This window comes from Arachis hypogaea, chromosome 18 (genome assembly GCF_003086295.3).
Source record: "Arachis hypogaea cultivar Tifrunner chromosome 18, arahy.Tifrunner.gnm2.J5K5, whole genome shotgun sequence".
Taxonomy (NCBI): domain Eukaryota; kingdom Viridiplantae; phylum Streptophyta; class Magnoliopsida; order Fabales; family Fabaceae; genus Arachis; species Arachis hypogaea.
The window spans coordinates 48,565,527-48,574,644 of NC_092053.1; the positions used below are offsets into that span (position 1 = coordinate 48,565,527).

The 9,118-nt window shown below is 41.5% G+C and overlaps 1 non-coding gene across 1 annotated transcript; it reads left to right on the plus strand.

Moving 5' to 3' along the window:
* The first annotated feature begins 7,377 nt into the window (after nt 1-7,377).
* Nucleotides 7,378-7,484, plus strand: LOC112773399 (small nucleolar RNA R71). Its single transcript, XR_003187950.1, has one exon. It is a non-coding gene; the product is annotated as a small nucleolar RNA R71 (small nucleolar RNA).
* Nucleotides 7,485-9,118: the final 1,634 nt, after the last annotated feature.

A 9,118-nucleotide genomic window follows, 5' to 3' on the forward strand; every position in this document is an offset into this window, starting at 1 on the left:
ATGCAAAATCCTCATGAAATCATGTAAAATGCACAATGTATGCTTGAATCCAGGTGTAAGTGAATATCTACCCAAAACTAGCTTATTTCCTAAGAAAATGCATGAAACTACCCTTAAAAACAGTAAAGAAAAGGTCAGTGAAACTGGCCAAAATGCCCTGGCATCACAACACCAAACTTAAAGCTTGCTTGTCCCTAAGCAAGTACTGGAACAAGAGAATGATGAATGAAATGCCAAGAGAAATGAGTCATTCTTGTGGAGGTCATGTCACTGATTTTATGGTGGTTTCATGCATAGCAACTTAGGTTCATTCCTGGCTTTCAGACCTTTATCATGCCCTACAATACTTACTTTGCTTACATCCCATGAGACTTTTATTCATTGATCCTTTTATTGTCATTTCAGGGCTTATTGGTGTCCTTCAGGCTAAGTGTTCTGTAAGGGGGCAACTCTTTAAGATAAGCTTTCAGCCAACACTCCCGAACCAGTTGGTTCAAGGTGCTAGGTGTTGAGACACCCCTAAGGACTTACTTGCTCAAGTCTCTCCCCCATACATGCACACCACAGGCATATAGTTTATTCTTTTTCTTTACTTGAGGCCTTGGTGTCCAGCACCTCTTTGGGTTATTAAATGTTCTGTGGTGAGGGTTACTCTTGATAGTGGACTTTCAGCTGATAATCCCGAGTTAGTTAACCCAAGTTACCAAGTGATAAGGCACTCCTAAGAGCTTATTCATCCAAGTAGATCCCTCACACAGGAACACCATAGACACATGCCTCAAGATTTAAAACCATTGGTGCCTAGCCTTATTGCTTACTCTTTTTCTTTTATTCCTCAACCTTGATTGTTCTTTTCCTTTTTCTTATTAGGATCTTCTTACTTAGCTAGTCTCATGGGGTGTGTCTCAGGCATAGTATTCATGACAGATAGTTGTCTTCCCACCTTGTGGTTGAACCAACTTAGCTAACTTATGACCATACCACAAACTCATGGATTTACTCCCTAGTATGAACTCTTCTCTGGTCTTTTGAAAACAATCATTCTCTTTTCATTTGATTTAAAGGGACAAGCATACAAGTAAGTAAAGAAATGGTGCAATAACACAAAGACCAGCACACAGAGACTTTCTTCAATACCAAAAACTTAAAAGGCATAATTGAAAAAGGTTTAAACATAACATAGAAGCAAGTTCTATTTCATACAAGATCTTCCTTATTTAAAGCATAGAAAAAGATGGACCAAAGAAGGAACTCCACCACCTTTTACTCTTGTGGATGTCCATGCTCTCCTTCTTGATTGCTTGTGCTCCCACTTCCCTTGCCTTTTCCAAGAAGCTTCTTCCAGAAACCACCATCTTCCATCTTCTTCTTGAGTGTCTCCTTTTGCTGTTTCACTTTCCTCTCTTCTTGTTCTACAAAATCTTTTTGGACCTCATCATATGTAGGGATGGCATAGTGTAGCTGATGCATATTACTGGACATGTAGTTCAACTTGGCTTGAGTGTTGATGTTGAACTCCTCCCGATGTAGTTGTCGTCCTTCATTAAGTACAGTGAACTCATTGAATGCTTTCATCTGGGCTAGTTGTCGATGATTGAGTTCCTGCAAATGCTTATCTTGACGTTCTTGCCTCTCGGTAACTTGGTGGATGGTTGAGTGAGCTGGGAGTATTGTTCTTGTTGCTGCTCCATTTGTTGTTTCTTCCACTCTTCTTGTTGACTCATCCAGTTCAATATTTGCTCTTGTCCTTCCATATGTCTCACCCCCAAGTCTTTAATAGCTCTTAGAAGGTGATTCATATTCAAATCGGCTGGGTAAGGATGCTCTCCCTGTTGATATTCTTCCTGATGAGACTCCTCTTGGTGAGCTGCTTCCTTTGCTTTTAGTTTCTCTATTTGTGGCCTTCTTTGTTGCTTAGCAGGTGTGGTATAGGCCATACGCTGGGTTGTCATTAGCCTCCCTGGGTTAACCCAGTCTGGATTACTATCCTCAAAAACTACTTTGGCCTTTGTGTACAATCGGAGAATGGTACTGGGGTACCAAAGCCTGGCACCTGATTCAAGCTTCTCAGCTGAATCTTGAATTCCCTCAGCTATAAGTTCATGCACGTTGACTTCTCCACCTTGTACTAGGCAATGTACCATAGTTGCTCGATTAATATTTACCTCTGAATTATTAGCAGCTGGGAGAATAGACCTCCTCACGATTTCAAACCACCCTTTGGCTTCTGGCTAAGGTCTCCCCTCTTGATGAACCGGGGTCTCCCATCTCCATACCTCTCCCAGTCCGCTGCTATAACACATATGTCAGTCACTATCTCAGTGAGCTCATCATTGTCTTGGTTTTTACTTATCCTTGTATGATAGCTAGGCTCATCAAAGTGTGGTGATTTCAGGTGAAGAGTTCTTATTATAGCATTTGGACTGAAGTCTACCTCCTTTCCCCTTACATAGCTTTTGAAGGTTGGGGCTCTGGTTTTGTCTTCTCTGACCTCATTTGCGTAGAACTCTTTGATGAGGTTTGCATTGATCTTCCCCTCTGGATTGGTGAGCAATTGCCACCCTCTTTCTTCAATCTTCTCCCGAATCTGTGGGCATTCGTCTTCATTGATTTGGAAGGTTAACTCTGGCAGTATCTTTTTTAGCTTTATCCGCTCAAATTCTCATTCATGGAAGGCAGTCTTGAATCTCTTCTCGTCGAAGGGAATGTTCTTCATTGGTTCCTTCCTCTTCTGCCTCCTGGAGCTTGATGATGCCATGAATCAAGTTAAAGCAAAATGGGTGTAGTGGAGGGAAGAGATGTGGGATTTAGAGAGTGGGAAGTTGAAGAGTGGGTTGCTGAAAGTGAAGTGCAAAGGGTATGAATTTCGAATGTGGAAAGGGTGTGGATTTGATTCACTTATATAGAGAAGTGATGAAGAGATGAAAGGTGTGGATTGATGGGGTTGGTGTATGATGAACGGATAGGGTTGTGTATGGAGTAAGCACGAGGATTCTCAACTTTATGATGGAGTTGGTTCGCTTTCCAAGTTTGTTCTTCCTCCAATGTTGCATGGCAACCATTCCCTATGCATTTCCCCTTGAGGCATGTGTGTAGTGCCCTCTTCATGAAGTGGCCGAATCCTTTCCCATTAAATTGTCCAATCAATCTCTTTCAATGCTCCTTTCCTTTCCTTATAAATATCAAATAAGAAAAGTAAGAAATATCATAAAAAAATCAATTTAGATTTTTACGGCTAAAATAATAAAGAGAAAAAAAATTAGATTGTTTATTCATGAACTCCAACCAACTAACTAAGTGTGTATCCCTTTATGCATTTTGGTGGCACCATGGGGTGACACCAAACTTAGTTTGAAGCATTGTGATAAAAAGTTTTGTTCAAAGCTCCCAAAACTGGCATGCATCTTGGTTTTCTTTGAACACCAAACTTGTTCCACACTATATACTGCACAATAAGGAGTTCACTAAGTTTGGGTTGGAATTTATGAATATTGACTTATTCACTAGTAAAAGCTAATAAAACATGGGTTGCCTCCCATGAAGCGCTTCTTTAGCGTCACTAGCTTGACGTTTCTTTTTCATCAGGGAGGTTGATAATGCTTCAAGTCCTCCCCTCTTGCCTTGGACTTATATCCATTGGTTGTATCAATGATCTCTACATGTTCCAAGGAGAGGTCTCTGTTAATAGTGAAGACCTTAGGTAACTGAGATGGTACAGTGGGGAGATTAGGGGGGATATCTGGGGAGTAAGCTGAGATCACTTTATCTCCTGGAGAGAAGTTTTCCGTAGGGATCTTCTTGTTCCTCCACCCCCTTGGTACCTTCTTCTTTGTCCCTTTTGATGTTGACTTGCTCTTGGTGACTTCTTCTAAGGGAATTTTGTTATTGTGTTCACATGCCTTTGGTGGTTTAGGTTCCTCCAGCTTCTCCTTGAGCTGTGACAATGGCTGTTTGCCTTGTTCTTCATGCAATGGGGTTTTAGGATGTGTTGGTGGTGCATCAGTGCTTGTTTCCTTTGTCAGCATCTCAGTATGATCATTGCTTGGTTCTTTATTTTCTTGGTCAGCTTCTTGGGAGAGTTTGAAGACATTGAAGCTGAGTTGCTCATCATGGATCCTCAATATTAGCTCCCCTCGCTCCACATCTATGAGTGCTCTGGCTGTAGCTAGGAATGGTCTTCCCAATATGATTGGGTGAGTGTGACTCTCTTCCATGTCCAAGATGACAAAGTCTGTGGGAAGAAAGTATTTCCCCACCTTTAACAACACATTTTCCACCACTCCTATTGCTTGTTTTTGAGTTTTGTCAGCCAGCCTGTTGACCACATCTGTGGGCAATATCTCATTGATCTGCAGTCTCTTCAGTAGGGCTAAGGGCATTAAGTTGATGCTTGCTCCCAAATCGCATAGTGTTCTATCAAACATTGTTTCTCCTATGGCACAGGGGACATGAAAACTCCCTGGATCTTTTCTTTTCGTAGGCAACTGCAGTTGAATGAGGGCACTGCACTCCTTGTTCATCACTATAGTTTGGCCTCCCTTGAGTGAGCTTTTCCTAGGAAGCAGCTCCTTTATGTACTTGATGAATGCAGACATTCGTTGGATAGTCTTGATGAATGGTATGTTCACATGCAAAGATGCAAACAAGTCAAGAAATCTTGAGTATATTCTCTTCTCCACAGCACCATTGAGCAGTTGGGGAAAAGGTGCATAGAGTCTCAGCAGCTCCTGTTTTGATATTTCTGGTTCTTGGTATTCTTTTTCCTCCTTCTCTGCTGAGGTATCTTCAGGTTGTTCTGACAGCTTGCTTGGCTTGTCCTCAGTCTCCTTATCACTTATAGTGACCATCTTGCAATCTTCCCATCTTACTTTCTTTGTTTCACCTCTCGGATTCTTCTCTGTGTCACTTGGGAATCCATCTGTGGGTTTGGGAATTTGCTCAGAGAGATATCCTACTTGAGATTCCAACCTCTTGATTGTGTCTCCCTGGTTCTTGAAACTGGCTCGCACTTCCTCCTTGAACACCTTGTTGTCTTGGATATCCTTGCATATGTGATGAGCGGATAATTTATACGCTTTTTGGCATTGTTTTTAGTATGTTTTTAGTAGGATCTAGTTACTTTTAGGGATGTTTTCATAAGTTTTTATGTTAAATTCACATTTCTGGACTTTACTATGAGTTTGTGTGTTTTTCTGTGATTTCAGGTATTTTCTGGCTGAAATTGAGGGACTTGAGCAGAAATCAGATTCAGAGATTGAAAAAGGACTGCTGATGCTGTTGGATTCTGACCTCCCTGCACTTAAAGTAGATTTTCTGGAGCTACAGAACTTGAAATGGTACGCTTTCAATTGCGTTGGAAAGTAGACATCCAGGGCTTTCCAGCAATATATAATAGTCCATACTTTGGCTAAGAATTGACGACGTAAACTGGCGTTCAACGCCATCCTTCTGCCCAAATCTGGCGTCCAGCGCCAGAAAAGGATCCAAAACCAGAGTTGAACGCCCAAACTGGCACAGAAACTGGCGTTCAACTCCACAAATGGCCTCTGCACGTGCAACACTCAAGCTCAGCCCAAACACACACCAAGTGGGCCCAGGAAGTGGATTTATGCATCAATTACTTACTCATGTAAACCCTAGTAGCTAGTTTATTATAAATAGGACCTTTTACTAGTCTTTTTGACCATCTTTGGTCTCAGTTTTATTCCATTGTTCATCTTAGGAGACTATTGATCTCGTTTAGGGGGCTGGCCATCTCGGCCATGCCTGGACCTTTCACTTATGTATTTTTAACGGTAGAGTTTCTACACTCCATAGATTAAGGTGTGGAGCTCTGCTGTTCCTCAAAGATTAATGCAAGTACTACTGTTTTCTATTCAATTCATCTTATTTCGCTTCTAAGATATCCATTCGCACCCAAGAACGTGATGAAGGTGATGATTATGTGTGACGCTCATCATCCTTCTCCCTTATGAACGCGTGCCTGACAAACACTTCCGTTCTACATGAAATAAGCTAGAATGAATATCTCTTAGATCTCCTAACAGGAATCTTCGTGGCGTAAGCTAGAATGATGGCGGCATTCAAGAGAATCCGGAAGGTCTAAACCTTGTCTGTGGTATTCTGAGTAGGATTCAATGATTGAATGACTGTGACGAGCTTCAAACTCAAGAGTGCTGGGCGTTAGTGACAGACGCAAAAGGAGGGTGAATCCTATTCCAGCATGATCGAGAACCGACAGATGAATAGCCGTGCCGTGACAGGGTGCGTGAGCATATTATTCACTGAGAGGAGGGGATGTAGCCACTGACAACGGTGATGCCCTTGCATACAGCCAGCCATGGAAAGGAGTAAGACCGATTGGATGAAGATAGCAGGAAAGCAGAGGTTCAGAGGAACGAAAAGCATCTCCATTCGCTTATCTGAAATTCTCACCAATGAATTACATAAGTATCTCTATCCCTATTCTATTATTTATTATTCGAAAACTCCATGATTATTTTATATCCGCCTGACTGAGATTTACAAGGTGACCATAGCTTGCTTCATACCAACAATCTCCGTGGGATTCGACCCTTACTCACGTAAGGTATTACTTGGACGACCCAGTGCACTTGCTGGTTAGTTGTATCGAAGTTGTGACAATTATGAATTAAGATCAAAGCACCAAGCTTTGGAGCTATTACCAGGGATTGTTCGAGCCTGGACATCACAATTTCGTGCACCAATATGCCTTCAAGTAGATTTTCAATCCTTGAGATTCTTTCATCAAAGGATGATAGGTCAGGTTGAGGAGGGTTGTTCTGGCCTTGATATGAATGTGGAGAGGTGTTGTTATTGGGATGTTGATATGGTCTAGATGTGAAGTGTTGGTGAGCTGCATTGTTTGGATTTGGGCGTCTTTGATCAAGGCTTTGGTCTTGTTGATTTTCCCACCCAAAGTTTGGGTGATTCCTCCATCCAGGGTTGTAAGTCTTGGAGTATGGATCATGGTTCTACCTAGGTGAATTCCCAATGTAGTTGGCTTGCTCCTGACTACCCTCTACTTCCTCATTCACTCCTTCTTGGGTTGTTGACGAAGTGGAGATTGCTGCTACTTGGTTCCTCTCCATCTTCTTGGTGAGGTCAGCCAGCTACTGGGTAATGAGCTTGTTTTGGGCCAGCAGAGCATCTACATTGTTTAGCTCCATTACTCCTCTTGTGTTCCCTCTTTCAGAAGCATAGAAGTAGTCGTTCTCTGCTACTGTTTCAATGACATCTATGGCTTCCTCAATAGTCTTCTTCTTGTTCAAAGATCCTCCGGATGAATGGTCTACGGCCTTCTTTGACTCATAAGAGAGCTCTTCATAGAAAATGTGCAGCTGCACCCATTCATTGAACATATCTGGTGGGCACCTCCTTGTTAGGTCCTTAAAACTCTCCCATGCTTCATATAGAGTCTCACCATCTTGTTGCCTGAAAGTTTGGACCTCAGCTCTCAGCCTATTGATTCGTTGAGGGGGGTAAAATCTTGCTAAGAATTTGTTCACCACGTCTTCCCAAGTTGTCAAGCTTTCCCTTGGGAAAGATTCCAGCCACTTGGCTGCCTTATCCCTGAGTAAGAATGGAAATAAGAGCAGTCTATAGGCGTCAGGATGAACACCATTAGACTTCACTGTGTCACATATTCTCAGGAAGGTGGTTAAATGTTGATTTGGGTCCTCTTGGACACTTCCTCCGAACGAACAGTTGTTTTGCACAAGGGTGATGAGCTGTGGCTTCAGTTCAAAATTGTTGGCATGGATGGTTGGCTTTTGAATGCTACTTCCACAGTTTCCTGGGTTTGGATTGATATAAGAGCCTAAAACTCTTCTATCCTCCCCAGTATGATTTGCTCGACCTCTTCCGCCATGGTTGTGAGCCTCTTCTTCATGATGGTTTTCCATGTTTTCTTCCATGTTTGGTTCAAAGTATTCCTCAAAGTGTTCCTCCTCTTCTTCAGCACCAACTACACGTTTGTCTCTTGCCTCCCTCCATAGTCTAAGAAAGGTTCTCTCAGGTTTAGAATCAAAGGAAGTTGAAGCCCCGCTTCTTCTCCCTATCATACAACCAACAAGTACAAGCAAAGAGAATAGGTGCAGAAAGTATATCTGTCAGAATTACTGTTAGTGTGAGTGATGCAATATATCAAACAGTTAGTGGGTTAGTGAGATGAATAGTAAATAACAAAGAAAAAGTGGGGGGGGGGAAGGAAGAAATTAACTAAAATAGGAAGTAAATAACTCTAACAGAAATTTAAATCAAACAAAAATAAAATGCTCAATCTAGTTATCCTCCAATCTAATCATTGTTGATACACAATCAATCCCCGGCAACGGCGCCATAAACTTGATGCGCGGAAAACTTGTCTCATAACAAATTTCCTTCGGCAAGTGTACCGAATTTGTCGTCAAGTAAAAACTCACAATAGAGTGAGGTCGAATCCCACAAGGATTGATTGATCAAGCAACTTTAATTAGAGGAATGTTCTAGTTGAGCTAATCAGGAATTAAGTTGAGAATTGCAGAAAATTAAATGGCGGGAAAGTAAATGGCAGAAAGTAAATTACAGAATCTTAAATGGGAATGGGGGAATTGCTCATAAATGTAAATGACAGAAATTAAAGAGAATGGGTAAGATCAGAAATGGGGAGTTCATTGGGCTTAGGAGATGTTGCATTCTCCGGATCAATCTCATTTACATCTCTTCCTCAATCAATGCACTCATTGATCTCCTTGGCAATCTTAAGTGATTGAATTACAATTTCTTGTAGTTCAATCTCTCAAATCTTGATCAATAGCCAATTCCTTGGTTAATTGCTCATGAGAAGAGATGAAGTATGGTCACTGATTATACCACATGCATTTCCCAAATCAAGCATTGAGAGGATTATAGTCACATATCCATCCAAACCCAATTTGGTCCAGCATGAGAAAGCATTTCTAGCTTGATCTCTTCATTCCTCTTCCAAGGTTCCGAAGAGATCCAAGTATGAATAGTTTCTTTTCCAAGATAACTACCCAATTGGATGAAGATCGAAAGCTTTCAAGTAAAATCAAGAGAAAAGATAGAAGAAGAATAATGAAAACTAGTATTGATC